The following is a 17,610-nucleotide window of genomic DNA, read 5'->3' on the forward strand; positions in this document are numbered from 1 at the left end:
TGAACCTGGGTCCCCTGCATTGGGAGCACAGAGCCTTAGCCACTGGGCCGCCAGGGAAGTCCCTTCCTCTCTTAAATAACACACCTTTCTGATGAAAACAATCTTCTCTATTATCTATCTGAATCTAGTAATTTTTTTAAAAAGTGTTCTTACACTTTGCAGTCTGTTTCCTCCAAGTTATGTTGTTGTTGTTTTCTCTTTGTTTTGGTCTTTCATGGTAGAGTCTTGCCTTAGGAGTCTAGTAATCCTTAAGAATGGGGCACATGAGGTTCATCAGCATAGGGGTATATCTGCCTTGTTCACCCCTATATTCCCAGACCTGGCCATTCCTGGTACTCATCAGGAGCTCAGTAAGAACAAATAAGAGGGATGGATGGATCATGGACAGGTGGATGGTGGCTGCCTGGATGGATGGATAGGTGGGCGGACAGTGGGTCTAAATTCCATCATGTTCCCTTGTCATTAGGAATAAAGACAACCAAACATTTAAATTCCTTTAAAAGGAATGGAGCACTCAGCATGTTCAATACCTTATGAAGTGAAGTGAAGTGAAGTCGCTCAGTCATGTCCAACTCTTAGCGACCCCATAGACTGTAGCCTACCAGGCTCCTCTGTCCATGGGATTTTCCAGGCAATAGTACTGGAGTGGGTTGCCATTTCCTTCTCCAGGGGATCTTCCCAACCCAGGGCTCGAACCTGGGTCTCCTGCATTGTAGACAGATGCTTTACCGTCTGAGCCACCAGGGAAGTCCAAAGGACTGCCTTAAACATTTCAATACCTTATAATAACCTATAATGGAAAAGAATCTGAAAAAGAATGTATATATACACACACACACACACACATACTTCTGTACATGTAGTATATACGTACAACTGAATCACTTTGCTGTGCACCGGAAACACACAACATTGTAAATCAGCTATGCTGCTGCTTCTTAGTCGCTTCAGTTGTATCTGACTCTGTGGGACCCTAAGGACTGCAGCCTGCCAGGTTCCTCTGTCCATGGAATTTTCTAGGCAGGACTACTGGAGTGGGTTGCCATGCCCTCCTCCAGGGGATCTTCCCCATCCAGGGATCAAACCTGGGCCTCTTGCATTGCAGGTAGATTTTTTACTGCTGAGCCATCAGGGAAACCCATAAATCAGCTATACATCAATTAAAAAAAAAAAAGAATAGGGTGCTAAAAACTAACGGAAAGCTTTTTATTTGAGGGTAGGTGTTGGTTTTGAAGAACTTCACTACAGGATGATTCGGCTGGGCCATTTTGTTGGAGAACTCCTGGTCTTAATATCTTTAGGTGTTTCCCCTTGGCCTGCTCAGATTTCCCAGAGAATAATCTTCCAGTCTCCTGCTTAGGGTCTGAAGGCATGGCTGCTAGATTTCTGGGAGCTCAGAGGGAGAAGGAGGCTTCAGATCCTCTGCTCTCAGTGTGCAGACTTCCACTTAACCTCCTGTCTTTGCTATGATCCCTCTGCTCCTGATGCCCCACTGTGTCCTGTTTTACCCTCTTCAGAGACTCCCCCTTAATTGTCTGCTGGGGATGAGAAGGGACATCAGAATTCCTGACTTACCAGAATAGAGGATGGTATCTGAAAAACTCCATCTCTTTTAGTATACCTTAAAAAATGGGCTTCCCTGGTGGCTCAGAGGTTAAAGCATCTGCCCGCAATGTGGGAGACCTGGGTTCGATCCCTGGATTGGGAAGACCCCCTGGAGAAGGAAATGGCAACCCGCTCCAGTATTCTTGCCTGGAGAATCCCATGGACGGAGAATCCCATGGACGGAGGAGCCTGGTAGGCTAGAGTCCACGGGGTCTCAAAGAGTCGGACACGACTGAGTGACTTCACTTCACTTCATACCTTAAAAAAATTAAATAACAAATACAATACAATGTATATATCTTAAGAATACCTGGCTAATGAATTTTTACAAGTGATTGACATATAAACTATTTCCAGCACCCTGGAAGGCTCCCTCTTGATCCCTCCCAGTCAAAACACTCCCTAAAGTAACCACTACTCTGCTCCCTTTCACCATAGATTAGTTTTGCCTATTTTTAATCTTGATTTAACCATCAAATTACACTGCATGTATTGTTTTGTATCTAACTTTCTGCTCAACATTATATCTCTGAGATTTACGTGTGTTTTCTCAAGTTAGCTATCGTTCATTCATTTCGTTTCTGCATGGTTTGCCACTGAGTGAATATACCACAGTGTATGTAACCATTCAACTGCTGTGAACAGTTGAGGTGTTTCCAATTTGAGGCCCTTACAAATAATCCTTCCATGAACATTATTGAACTTCTCTTTTAATACATATGTGCATGCATTTTTGTTGGGTACCTAACCAGGAATGGACTTGCTGGATCTTAGGACATTTATTTATTTTTAACTTTAATAATACAGCCAAAGTTTCCAGTGTGCTTATTTTATTTCATTTCCTACAAGCAGTGTATGAGAGTTCAGTTGCTCCACAACCTAGTCAACATCTTAAATTGTAGCCATTCGGGTGGGTGGGTAGTATTGTCTCATTGTGGTTTTAATTTGCATGCAAATTAATGCCAAGTATCATTTTATATGCTCATTGGGCATTTGACTATCCTCTTTTGTGACAGGTCTACCCATGTCTTTTACCCGTTTGGCTTATCTTTCTTTATCTCATTGATATGCAGAAGCTCTTTATACATTTTAGGTGAGTCCTTTTTCAAATGTATTTTGCAAATACCATTTTTCCAGTCTGTGGTTTACCTTTCCTTTCTTTAAATGCTGTCTTTTGACAAACAGGATTTTTTTATTTTTATAATGTCCAATGGAAGGCTCAATTTTAAACAACTTAAAAAGGAATTCTTTCATTTAAAAGTCTGGTCCATCTTTGTGAGTTTGCTTTAATGCACTGTAGCAGAACTTATGCTGAGCAGAACACCGTCTTTGTTCCAGGGTTCAGAGTGATGATTCTTGTTCTGGCTGTCATCAGGATTATACATTACCAGACACAAACTGGACTATGCTACTATAGGATCTCTGGCATCAGTAAAGAGGGTGTGAGGGCTCAGTCTTTGGTTGTTCTAGCAGACCGTAGTGCAACAGAGCTTTTATCTAAAGACAGACGAAGTTTCCAGGCCCAGGGAATCATTGTCGTTGCCCCTTTCTTTCTACATCACTTGTTAATAATGTGATATAAGTTTTATGCAATCCTGCAGATCCTGCTCCCCGCCCCCAATCTTCAACAGAATGGAACAGAAGGACAAGCATTTTATTATATACAAATGATAAGATTTTATTACCTTTAACAAGGATTGGCCTAAACAGATACTGTAATTGGCCTCCTAGATAATTATTGACAAAGAAAAGAGCTATAATCAACTGTTCATGAACTAGAGCTACCATTTAGTGATTTTTGACCAAAAAAAGATAATTTCCTATAGTTAACTTTCTGTTTTTGGTAACTTTGCAAATAGTTTATATTGGAGAAATTAAAGTCCTCATATTAAAAGCTGCTTTATTGTGCATGGTACAGAGGAGGGTCTCAACAGATACTTACCAGATGCTGGGATGAGTGTATGGAGTCATATTTGTCTAAAATTGGCAAGGCTTCAAATTCTCTTAACCACACTATAACAGATAGAATTTGGACCTAATTTGTCAATTTGCCTCTAAGTAGACTCGTGGAATTAGAGTTCTACACCTTCTTGCCAGGTATGTGTTCCTTTTAAGATCCTCATGTCTCAGAGGAGATTCAGTCTCTTACCCAAGCCAGGTGACAGGTAAGAAGCCTGGGCCAGTTCAACTACACTCCAGGTACTTGTTAGAGACCAAAATGTACACACTTCACACAAGTATTTATCAAAATGTATGTCTGCCAAGACATAAACACCAGTGGAATAGAACTATGAGTCCAGCAGTAAATCCACGCATCCATAGTCAACTGATTTTGACCTTGACAAGAGTGCCAAGACCATTTCATAGAGACAGAATCATTTTTCAACAAAAGGTGACTGGACAACCAGACATCCACATGCAAAAGAAGAAAGTTGAACACATACTCTACACCATGTACAAAATTAACTAAAAATAGCTGAAAGATTTAAATAGCTAAAATTATGAACTTCTCAGACGAAAATGAAAGACTAAATCTTTACAACCTAGGAGAAGGCAATGGCAACCCACTCCAGTACTCTTGCCTTGGAAATCCCATGGACAGAGAAGCCCGATAGGCTGCAATCCATGGGGTCACGAAGAGTCGGAAACGACTGAGCGACTTCACTTTCACTTTTCACTTTCATGCATTGGAGAAGGAAGTGGCAACCCACTCCAGTATTCTTGCCTGGAGAATCCCAGGGATGGGGGAGCCTGGTGGGCTGCCATCTATGGGGTTGCATGGAGTTGGACATGACTGAAGTGACTTAGCAGCAGCAGCAATGGTTTCTTATATATGGCAAGAAAAAAACAAGCTACCAAAGAAAAAACCAGATAATTGGACTTCATCAAAATTAAAAACTTTTATGCTTTCAAGGAGACTATATGAAAGAGAAAAAAACCCACAGAGAGGGAGAAAATATTTACAAATCAGATATCTGTTAAGGATCTGATATCCATACTATGTAAAGAACTCTTATGCTCAACAACAAAAAGACAAATTACCCAATTAAAAGATGGGCAAATGACCTGAATAAACATTCATCTTAAGAAGACGTACAAATGGCTAAAAAAACATATGGAAAGGTGCTTAAAATCATTAGCTATTAGGAAAATGCAAAACAAAACTAAAATGAGATAACACTTCACACCCATGAAAATGTCTACAATAAAAAATATGGAAAGTAGCACATACTGTCAAAGATATGGAAAAACTGGAACCTTCATACATAAATGGAAACGTAAAATGGTACAGCTGCTGTGTAACATGGTTTGGCAGTTCATCCAAAAGTTAAACACAGTTAAACCACATGACCTAACAATTCCATTCCTAGGTATATACCTAAGATAAATGAAAACATATTTCCACACAAAAACTCGTACACAAATGTTCATAGTAGTATTATTCATAATAGTTAAAAAGTGTGAACAACCTAAATACTCATCAGCTTACAATGGATGAACAAGATGTAGCATCTCACACAAATGAATGTTATTCAGTCATAAAAAGGACTGAAGCACTGGTACACACTACAACTTGGTTAAACCTTGAAAATATTATGCTAAACTGAAAAAAGCCAGACAAAAGAGTCTACCTATTGTGTGATTCCATTTACATGAAATACCAAGAATAGGCAAATCCATAGAGAAAAAAAGTAGATTGGTGACTGTCAGGTGCTGAGTGAGGGGAAGAGGCACAGACTGCTGAAAGGTACGGGGTTTCTTTTGGGGAAGATTAAAGAGTTTTGGAGTTAGACCACAGTCATGGTTGCACAGTTTTGTGACAATGCTCAAAACAGTGAATCATACACTGAAATGGTAAACTTTATGATATGTAAATTATATCTCATGAAAATAAAGAAAACTATCAAAAACTTTGTTAAGGAATTTAGCCCCACACTATAAGAACCGTAATTAAGGCATACACACACTAAGAGACACAAAAGAAGATTCAAACAAAATTGAGATAATATCAAAGTTCTGCATGGAAATAATTATTTTTTCCAAATTAATTTAAATACATAATAGTCTTATAATTAAAACTGCAGAGACCTTTTCGACAGATGGCAAAGAAATAATTTTATGTCAAAGGATAATAAGTGCTATACAGAAAAATAAGGGATATTAACTGAGACAGGGAATATGGTGGTAGAGTTAGTTTGCCTGTTTCCGTAAGTGGTTCAAGGAAGGCTTCACAGATAGGGTAACTTCTGTAGTGAGACCTGGCACTACATGAAGCACATGAGCGCAGGAGGCCTGGCGGCCCAGTGCAAAGGCCCTGAGGTCCGCCTGCTCATACAAAGGACAGCAGGGGCCCAGGGGTCTGCTGACCGGAGCAGAGAGAATGCGGGGAGGGCAGCCAGAAGTGACTCGAGAGCAATGATAGGTGAGACTGTGGGTGTGAATCCTCTAATTTTGAGAGGCAATAGCTAAACTCAATTACAGAAGAAAGACTGAATAATATATAATATTTAGATTCAAGTGGAAGAGTATTGTTAATCTATTAGTACAGCTTTCAAATAATTTTAATACCATAGGGAAAAGTCTCAAATATAACAGTAAGCAGAAGTATTTTTCATGTTCAACATATATCATATTATAGAGAAATTATTTAATGTGTATTTTACTTACTGTAACATTTTATTTATTTATTATATTTTTATTGAACTACAGTTGATTTACAATGTTATATTAGATTCATATTGGAGAAGGAAATGGCAACCCATTCCAGTATTTCTGCTTGGGAGAGCTCATGGACAGAGCAGCCTGGCGGGCTACAGTCCATGGGGTTAAATGGACTATAAATCACAATCATTGCTGTTAGTTTCATATAACCTTTTTCTTTCTTTTATTTTTCTTTTTGCCACACCACACGGTGTGTGGGATCTCAGTTCCCTGAGCAGGGAGTGAACTTGGGCCATGGCAGTGAAAGTCTGAAATCCTAATTACTATACCACCAGGGAACTCCCCATATAACTTTATTTTTTATATGAGTTGAATTGGATAGATAGTAGACAGATAGGCAGACAGATATACAAACATACTAACTCATTTATTTCCTTATTTTTCAATTTACTTATTTAACAAATTCTTTCTAGAGATTGGGCTTGAATTCTGACTCTGGTAAAATACAGAATTAAAAATAATTGTGTGACTTTGGGCAAATTACCAATCTTCCTTTAGCTTCTATTTTCTCATCTGTGAAATGGGAAGAACATCTACTCTGCAAGAGTAAATGAGGACTCATTCATAAAAGGCTTTTAGGAAATAGCAGCTGATATTCTTTGATCATTAATTTTAAAAATGGAAAAAGATTTATGAGCAAAGTAGCAGTGAAGGGAGAGGAATTATTTTACCAACCAGGGGAATTATTTAACTTATAATTTAAAAATAAAAACCATAAAAGGTATTACAATCCTGGGACTTAAAAGGAATGTAAATGTCACTGTAAATCAAATATCAGGAAAAATAATGTTAGGAATAATGCAATGCACTAGGTGATCCCCATGAACCCCATGCACAGTATGAAAGGCAAAAAGATAAGACACTGAAAGATGAACTTTCCAGGTTGGTAGGTGCCCAATACACTACTGGAGAAGAGTGGAGAATTAACACCAGAAAGAATGAAGAGATGGAGCCAAAGCAAAAACAATGCCCAGTTGTGGATGTGACTGGTGATGGAAGTAAAGTCCGATGCTGTAAAGAACAATATTGCATAGGAACCTGGACTGTTAGGTCCATGAATCAAGGTAAATTAGCAGTGATCAAACAGGAGATGGCAAGAGCGAACATTAACATTTTAGGAATCAGTGAACTAAAATGGACTGGAATGGGTGAATTTAACTCAGATGACCATTATATCTACTAGTGTGGGCAAGAATCCCTTAGAAGAAATGGAGTAGCCATCATAGTCAACAAAAGAGTCCAAAATGCAGTACTTGTGTACAGTCTCAAAAATGTCAGAATGATCTCTGTTCATTTCCAAGGCAAACCATTCAATATCACAGTAATCCAAGTTTATGCCCCGACCAGTAATGCTGAAGAAGCTGAAGTTAAATAGTTCTATGAAGATCTACAAGACCTTCTAGAACTAACACCAAAAAAAGATGTTCTTTTCATTATAGGGGACTGGAATGCAAAGTAGGAAATCAAGAGATACTTGGAATAACAGACAAATTTGGCCTTGGAGTACAGAATGAAGCAGGGCAAAGGCTAACAGAGTTTTTCCAAGATAACGCACTGGTCATAGCAAACACCCTCTTCCAACAACACAAGAGAAGACTCTACACATGGGCATCACCAGATGGTCAACACAAAAATCAGAATGATTATATTCTTTGCAGCTGAAGATGGAGAAGCTCTATATAGTCAGCAAAAACAAGACCAGGAGCTGACTGTGGCTCAGATCATGAACTCCTTATTGCCAAATTCTGACTTAGAAGAAAGTAGGGAAAACCACTAGACCATTCAGGTATGACCTAAATCAAATCCCTTATGATTATACAGTGAAAGTGACAAATAGATTCAAAGGATTAGATCTCATAGACAGAATGCCTGAAGAACTATGGATGGAGGTTTGTGACATTTTACAGGAGACAGTGATCAAAACCATCCCCAAGAAAAAGATATGCAACAAGGCAAAATGATTGTCTGAGGAGGCCTTATAGATAGCTGAGAAAAGAAGAGAAACTAAAGGCAAAGGAGAAAAGGAAAGATATAAGCATCTGAATGCAAAGTTCCAAAGAATAGCAAGAAGAGATAAGAAAACCTTCCTCAGTGATCAATGCAAAGGAATAGAGGAAAACAATAGGATGGGAAAGACTAGAGATCTCTTCAAGAAAATTAGAGATATCCAGGGAACATTTCATGCAAACATGGGCTCAATAAAGGACAGAAATGGTATGGACTAAGAGAAGCAGAAGATATTAAAAAGAGGTGGCAAGAATACACAGAAGAACAGTACAAAAAAGATCTTGATGACCTAGATAACCACAATGGTGTGATCACTCATCTAGAGCCAGACATCCGGGAGTACGAAGTCAAGTGGGCTTTAGGAAGCATCACTACGAACAAAGCTAGTAGAGGTGATGAAATTCCAGTTGAGCTATTTCAAACCCTAAAAGATGATGCTGTTAAAGGGTTGCACTCAATATGCTAGCAAATTTGGAAAACTCAGCAATGGCCACAGGACTGGAAAAGGTCAGTTTTCATTCCAATCACAAAGAAAGGCAATGCCAAAGAACGTTCAAAGTACCACACAAATGTACTCACTCACACGCTAGCAAGGTAATGCTGAAAATTCTCCAGGCCAGACTTCAACAGTATATGAACTGAGCACTTCCAGATGTTCAAGCTGGATTTAGAAAAGGCAGAGGAACCAGAGATCAAATTGCCAACATCCACTGGATCATCAAAAAAGCAAAAGAGTTCCAGAAAATCATTTGCTTTATTGACTATGCCAAAGCCTTTGACTGTGTGGATCACAACAAACTGGAAAATTCTTAAAGAGATGGGAATACCAGACCACTTTACCTGCCTCCTGAAATCTGTATGCAGGTCAAGAAGCAACATTTATAACTGGACATGGAACAACAGACTGGTTCCAAATCGGGAAAGGAGTATGTCAAGACTGTATACTGTCACCATGCTTATTTAACTTATATGCAGAGTATATCATGTGAAATGCTTGGCTGGATGAAGCACAAGCTGGAAATCAAGATTGATGGGACAAGCATCAATAATCTCAGATATACAGATGACACTACTCTTATGGCAGAAAGCAAAAAAGTAAAGATCCTCTTGATGAAAGTGAAAGGATAGAGTGAAAAAGTTGGCTTGAAACTCACCGTTCAGAAAACCAAGATCATGGCATCTGGTCCCATCACTTCCTGGCAAATAGATGGGGAAACAGTAAAAACAGTGACAGACTTTATTTTTCGGGGCTCTAAAATCACTGCAGATGGTGACTGCAGCCATGAAATTAAAAGATGCTTGCTCCTTAGAAGAAAAGCTATGACCAACCTAGACAGCATATCAAAAAGCAGAGCCATTACTTTGCCGACAAAGGTCTGCCTAGTCAAGGCTATGGTTTTCCAGTAGTCCTGTATGGATGTCAGAGTTGGACTCTAAAGAAAGCTGAACTCCAAAGAATTGATGGTTTTGAACTGTGGTGTTGGAGAAGACTCTTGAGAGTCCCTTGGTCTACAGGGAGATCCAACCAGTCCATCCTAAAGGAAATCAGTCCTGAATATTCCTTGGAAGGACTGATGCTGAAGCTGAAACTCCATTACTTTGGCTACCTGATGCGAAGAACTGACTCAGTGGAAAAGACCCTGATGATGGGAAAGATTGAAAGCGGGAGAAGGGGATGACAGAGGACAAGACGGTTGGATGGTATCACCAACTCGATGGACGTGAGTTTGAGCAAGCTTCGGGAATTGGTGATGGACAGGGAAGCCTGGCTTGCTGCAGTCTATGGGGTCGCAAAAGTCAGATACCACAGAGCCACTGAACTCAACTAGGTAATCCTAGCAAGTTCTCCAAAGCTGCTTAATACAATGACACTGCCACCTTGTGGCATGCGTGATGCATTATATATCCCAGGATATTTGTGATTTTCTTTTTCTTGATGTAGCCTATATAGAAAGACTACATAACACAAATATTCTTACTGAAGAAAAATAACATGTAACAAGGTGAGATCATACATAAGTTGTTAAAACACATACTTCCTTTAAAAATAAAAAAGTTAATTGTAAAAAATGTTATTACAGGACGTTTGGGGAGCAAACAAAAAATCTATCACTCCAAAGCAATGACATCATTTAAAAATTATTTCTATTATTTCATCCTATTTTCTATTCATCTCTGAGTTAATGTTATATGATTAGGATTTACCATGCTGTGACATTGGTCACAATGATTTTTAATGGCCGCCTACCATTTTGTTGAATGGATGTTCCATCTTCTGGCTCAACATTCCCTTAATGCTGGACATCTAGACTGCTTCCAGGTAAAATGTCAGGTTACTGTAATAGTTTCTGTATAGGTAGTATGAGGTATATTTATTTAGTTAAAAAATTAAAATATGTTAAGAAGATAATACACAATCAGTATTTTAAAAAATAAGCAAAATTAAGAAAATAAACTGCACTCACAATTTTCCAACCAAGATAACCACTGTTACACCTTGCAGAATTTTTAAACACACACACATACACAAAGTTGTAAACATATGTAGCATACATTCACACTTATAAAAGACAAATGAGATTATATATTACTATATGACTTTGTTTTCATTTAAAATTATATCATGTCCACATTTCTACACCAGTAATATCCATAGAAAACATTATTTTTATTGACTAAATAATATTCAATTATATAGATCACTTAATTGCATAGATGTACTATGCTGTGTTAAATTCTGATATATACATTATGATCATGATGCTTACAATTTGATGAGGGGGGAAGCAGGCATTAAACAAATAAACAAAAAAAGGAATACTGAAGCCTATTTTGTGATAAAATGCCCCAAAGGAAAAAAAAAAAAAGGCTACTAGGAGGAAAAAAAATAGGCATACACAGTTGAGTGCAGAAGGTCTGCCTGGGGGGAAAATTTTGGACTTGAAGGATGAGGAACCTGTCATGTGAAAACTGAGAAGAAGGTTCTAAGCAGAGAGAGCCCTGCACAAGAAGGCCCTGAGGCGGAGAAATTCATAGGAAGTACTGGAAACTGAAAGGGGTTCGTCACTGTGGCTCACACCTAATGAGGCTGGGACAGACGAGCCAGAGGGCTTCTCTGCTGCTGCAGGGAGTGGGTGCTGTAGTTTCTGTCTGTGGCAGTAACGTGGTCTGATTTCTACTTTAGAAAAGCCCACTCTGCTTGTAATGTGTTGAAGAATGGACTGGGGAGGAAAAGTGTGAGAATAGTTAGGCAAGTACAGCAAAAACCCGAACAAGAGATCCTGGGGGACTTGGAGTAGTGCTGAGGTAATAGCGGGACAGGAGATACAATGGTGTGTGTGTGTGTGTGTGTGTGTGTGTGTGTGTGTTTAGTTGTTCAGTCACATCTGACTCTCTGTGGTTCCATGGACTGTAGTCCACCAGGGTCCTCTGTCCATGGCATTTTTCAGGCAAGCATGCTGGAGCAGGTTGCCATTTCCCACTCCAGGGGATTTTCCTGACCCAGGGATTGAACCCGAGTCTTTTGTGTCTTCTGCATATTCTTTACCATTAGCACCAACTGGGAAGCCCCATAATGGCATGGGGAGTTGGTTAGTCCCAACAGTCAGTAGTAAGCATTTCATCCAACGTGAAGTGAAAGTCACTCAGTTGTGTCGGACTCTTTGTGACCCCATGGACTATATTGTCCATGGAATTCTCAAGGTCAGAATACTGGAGTGAGTAGCCATTCCCTTATCCAGGGGATCTTCCCAACCCAGGGATCGAACCCAGGTCTCCTGCATTGCAGGTGGATTCTTTACCAGCTGAGCCACCAGGGAAGCCCTCATCCAAGGTGGCTGCTAACATTTTCAGGGCTTAGGCAAGAGGACAAACCCTGCTCCTGAACCCACTAATCCAAGCTCCATCCACACCATCTACCACAGACATGATCTACCCTTAGGAGGAAGTACCTGGAGAAGAGAGCCATGCAGACCTTGTTTGAAGTGGGAGTTCTGGGGTCCTATGTGGTCTCAGGGGGAAGAAGTGGGCTTCAAGTGGACTCCTTGTGCCGTGGAAGGAGTTCAGAGGGAAGAGGGCATGGGTGAGGACCCTGAGGCTCAATATCATAAGGTGATATTGATCCCATCGAGTCAAAATTAACTTCAAAAAATAGTGTAAATTATCAATATAGTACTGTATGTATGATTCACATGTATCAAAACAATCCTGGATCAGTGTTTCCTAATTCATCCTTGTCCATGGTTCTCAGATGAATTTCATCTTCCATGATATTTGTGGAGTCATCCACACCCAATTAGCTGGCTTCTTAAACAATGCCTTCTAGGGAATTCCCTGGTGGTCCAGTGGTTAAGAATTCACCTTGCCAAATAAATAAATAAATAAATAATCCACCTTGCAATGGAGGGGAAGTGGATTCAATCCCTGGTCCGGGAAGACTCCACATAGCAGAGAGCAACTAAGCCCATGTATTGCAACTACTGAGCCTGAGCACCACAGCTAGAGAGTCTGTGCACAGCAGTGAAAGATCCCACATGATGCAATGACGTGTGCCACAACTAAGACCCAACGCAGCCCAAATAGACATTTCAAAAACAAACTGACGCCTTACTTTTCTCTTTATTTTCCCTAGTCACTACCCAGGAGTCCTGGGGGCGCCTCCAGTGTCTGAGCACCCTCACTACTTGGGAATAAACAGCAGCAGCTCCAGCTGACTGGCACCCGAGGCTGTTGGAACTGTCCTGAAGCTAGAACTGGCTGCTATCCTTCAAGAAAATAGAAAAACTCTGCTTGCCTACATCCAGAATTCATCTGTGAAGCCATCTGCTCCTGGACTTATTCCAACGAGTATTCCCAAGAACTACCAATGCCAGTGTCCTTGTCCCTGCAATGAGCTACAGCCGCCCCCTGCTTCCACAGGAGACCCTCTGATATGAGCAGACAGAAGAGACAAAAACAAGGGCCAAATACTAGTCCCTTATGGATCTCTTTAAAAGATAATTTTAAAAAAAGGCCACACTGTGAGGAAGCTCCATAATAAAGAGAACTCCACAAATTACCAGAATATAAAAAGGCCACCCCAAACGCAGCAATATAACCAAGATGAAGAGACAGAGGAATACTCAGCAGGTAAAGGAACAGGAGAGTTGCCCACCAAACCAAACAAAAGAGGAAGAAGTAGGGAATCTACCGGAGAAGGAATTCCGAATATTGATAGTGAAAATGATCCAAAATCTTGAAATCAAAATGGAATCACAGATAAATAGCCTAGAGACAAGGATTGAGAAGATGCAAGAAAGGTTTAACAAGGACCTAGAAGAAATAAAAAAGAGTCAAAATATAATGAATAACGCAATAAATGAGATCAGAAACACTCTGGAGGCAACAAATAGTAGAATAACGGAGGCAGAAGATAGGATTAGTGAAATAGAAGATAGAATGGTAGAAATAAATGAATCAGAGAGGAAACACGAAAAACGAATTAAAATAAACGAGGACAATCTCAGAGACCTCCAGGACAATATGAAACGCTCCAACATTCAAATTATAGGAGTCCCAGAAGAAGAAGACAGAAAGAAAGATCATGAGAAAATCCTTGAGGAGATAATAGTTGAAAACTTCCCTAAAATGGGGAAGGAAATAATCACCCAAGTCCAAGAAACACAGAGAGTTCCAAATAGGATAAACCCAAGGCGAAACACCCCAAGACACATATTAATCAAATTAACAAAGAACAAATATTAAAAGCAGCAAGGGAAAAACAACAAATAACACACAAGGGGACTCCCATAAGGATAACAGCTGATCTTTCAATAGAAACTCTTCAAGCCAGGAGGGAATGGCAAGACATACTTAAAGTGATGAAAGACAATAACCTACAGCCCAGATTACTGTACCCAGCAAGGATCTCATTCAAATACGAAGGAGAAATCAAAAGCTTTACAGACAAGCAAAAGCTGAGAGAATTCAGCACCACCAAACCAGCTCTCCAACAAATTCTAAAGGATATTCTCTAGACAGGAAACACGAACAGGGTGTATAAACCCGAACCCAAAACAATAAAGTAAATGGTAATGGGATCATACTTATCAATAATTACCTTAAACGTAAATGGGTTGAACGCCCCAACCAAAAGGCAAAGACTGGCCGAATGGATACAAAGACAAGACCCCTCTATATGCTGCTTACAAGAGACCCACCTCAAAACAAGGGACACATACAGACTGAAAGTGAAGGGCTGGAAAAAGATATACCACGCAAATAGAGACCAAAAGAAAGCAGGAGTGGCAATACTCATATCCGATAAAATAGACTTTAAAACAAAGGCTGTGAAAAGAGACAAAGAAGGCCACTACATAATGATCAAAGGATCAATCCAAGAAGAAGATATAACAATTATAAATATATATGCACCCAATATAGGAGCACTGCAATATGTAAGACAAATGCTAACAAGTATGAAAGGGGAAATCAACAATAACACAATAATAGTGGGAGAATTTAATACCCCACTCACACCTATGGACAGATCAACTAAACAGAGAATTAACAAAGAAACGCAAACTTTAAATGATACATTAGATCAGTTAGACCTAATTGATATCTATAGGACATTTCACCCCAAAACAATGAATTTCACCTTTTTTTCAAGTGCTCATGGTACCTTCTCCAGGATAGATCACATCCTGGGCCATAAACCTAGTCACTACCCAGGAATGAGCAGAGGATATATCTTCCTCTATCGGTGGTGAGTAAACACTTGAAAGCATTCAATTTTCCTTATTAGCTTTTAGGCTTGATGGCGTCTGTTACCTGCTTAAGTTAATACATCTACAAGATGACACCCTGTGTATTTTGGAAAATGATAAGACTTGGAATGAAAAGTAGAAAGAGAAGGAGGAAATTTTTAAATGATTCTAGGTTTCTGGCTTGAGCAACTGGTTTAATGATGGTTCCATTTATTGAGAGAGGAGGGACCAGGGAAAAACTGCTGCAGATGTAATTTGCTTACCTCATTCTCCATGTTGGATATTTAGGTTGGTTGTCATATTTTATGATTATGAACAAGACTCTGGTTCACAACAAAATATTCTCACGCATCTTTAATTTCTAAATACACAATTGCTGGGTTAAAGAATGTGCACAATCTTTAGATTCATAGTCAGTCAGTCAGTTCAGTGGCTCGGTCATGTCCAACTCTTTGCAACCCCATGGACTGCAGCACGCCAGGCTTCCCTGGTCCATCACCAACTCCCAAAGCTTGCTCAAACTCACGTCCATCGAGTCGGTGATGCCATCCAACCATCTCATCCTCTGTGGTCCCCTTCTCCTCCTGCCTTCAATCTTTCCCAGCATCAGGGTCTTTTCCAATGAGTCAGTTCTTCTCATCAGATGGCCATGTATTGGAGTTTCAGCCTTAGCATCAGTCCTTCCAATGAATATTCAGAACTAATCTCCTTTAGGATGGACTGATTGGATCTTCTTGCAGGCCAAGGGACTCTCAAGAGTCTTTTCCAACACCACAGTTCAAAAGCATCAATTCTTCGCCACTCAGCTTTCTTTGTGGTCCAACTCTGACATCCATACATGACTACTGGAAAAACCATAGTTTCGACTAGATGGACCTTTGTCGGCAGACTCATGTCTCTGCTTTTGAATATGCTGTCTAGGTTGGTCATAACTTTCCTTCCAATGAGTAAGCATCTTTTAATTTCATGGCTGCAATCACCATCTGCAGTGATTTTGGAGCCCAAATAATATAAAGTCTGACACTGTTTCCACTGTTTCCCCATCTATTTCCCATGAAGTGATGGGACCAGATGCCATGATCTTCGTTTTCTGAATGTTGAGCTTAAAGACAACTTTTTCACTCTCCTCTTTTACTTTCATCAAGAGGCTTTTTAGTTCCTTTTCACTTTCTGCCATCACAGAGGAATGGACAAAAAAATATATGGTGTATATATATATATATATATATACACACACACACACAATGGGATACTACTCAGCCATAAGAATGAAATAATGCCATTTGCAGTAACAGACTTCCCTGGTGGCTCAGACAGTAAAGTGTCTGTCTACAATGTGGGAGACCCGGGTTTGGTCCTTGGGTCAGGAAGATCCCCTGGAGAAGGAAATGGCAATCCACTCCAGCACTATTGCCTGGAAAATCCCATGGACAGAGGAGCCTGGTAGGCTACAGTCCATGGGGTCGCAAAGAGTCGGACACGACTGAGCGACTTCACGACTTCACGACAGATCACCATAATGAAGTGAAGTAGTCAGAAAGACAAATACCATATGATAGCACCTATATGTGGAATCTAAAATAACACGAGCGAACATCCATGAAACAAATACAGACTCACAGACATAGAGCACATACTTGTGGTTGCCAGGGAGGGGAGAACGGTGGAGGAAAGGACTGGGAGTTTGGGATGAGAGGATGCAAACTATTATGTATAGGATGGATAAACAAGGTCCTAATGTATAGCACAGGGAACTATATTCAATCTCTTCTGATAAACCGTAATGGAAAAGAATATGAAAATTTATATATATACATATATATGTATATCTGGGTCACTTTGCTGTACAGCAGAAATTAACACAACATTGTGAGTCAACCACATCAACTTTTTCTTAAGAATCAGATTTTAAAAATCATTCAAGCAGGAATAAAGCAAGGTAATGTTTTATCATCACCATCAGCTCCCCACATCAGTCATCAGCTCTGTCTTGCAGCTACCCTTGGGCAGTCATTGGTACTAATGACACTCAAAGCACAAAAGCTGTGTGAACTATTAGCATGTTTCCCACCAAAGGTCTCTGTGTTAATATGATGGTTCTCCAACTTGTCTTTTTCTTTTGTGGCTTTTCAATCTTTTGTCATTTGGCTCTGTTTTTTAAAATCTTCTTCCTTGTGATGAGAATTCTTAGGGTTTACCCTTTCCTCAAAAAACGATTTTATGTATTTATTTTTTAGCTGTGTGGGGTCTTGTCTCCTGAGAGGGCCTTTCTCTAGTTGTGGCCATCGGGGGCTACACTCTAGCCCCAGTGCAAAGGCGTCTTTCCTGGTGGAGCACGGGCTGCAGGGCCCGTGAGCTTCAGCAGCTATGGCACATGGGCTCAGTAGTTCAGCTCCCGGGCTCCAGAGCACAGTCTCAACAGTTGTGGCACGTGGGCTGAGTTGATCCACAGCATATGGGATCCTCCCAGATCAGGGATCAAACTCGTGTCTCCTGCATTGGCAGGTGGATTCTTTACCACTGAGCCTCC

General features: G+C 40.1%; 1 protein-coding gene and 1 non-coding gene across 2 annotated transcripts in view; both read right to left on the minus strand.

Annotated features, from left to right (window-relative positions):
• The window catches only part of SLC44A1 (solute carrier family 44 member 1), a 216,335-nt gene that overhangs the window by 6,175 nt on the left and 192,550 nt on the right, over window positions 1–17,610 (minus strand). The gene's annotated exons all lie outside the window — the stretch shown is intronic.
• Window positions 676–747, minus strand: TRNAC-ACA (transfer RNA cysteine (anticodon ACA)). The gene has a single exon. It is a non-coding gene; the product is annotated as a tRNA-Cys (tRNA).

Source organism: Ovis canadensis, chromosome 2 (genome assembly GCF_042477335.2).
Source record: "Ovis canadensis isolate MfBH-ARS-UI-01 breed Bighorn chromosome 2, ARS-UI_OviCan_v2, whole genome shotgun sequence".
Taxonomy (NCBI): domain Eukaryota; kingdom Metazoa; phylum Chordata; class Mammalia; order Artiodactyla; family Bovidae; genus Ovis; species Ovis canadensis.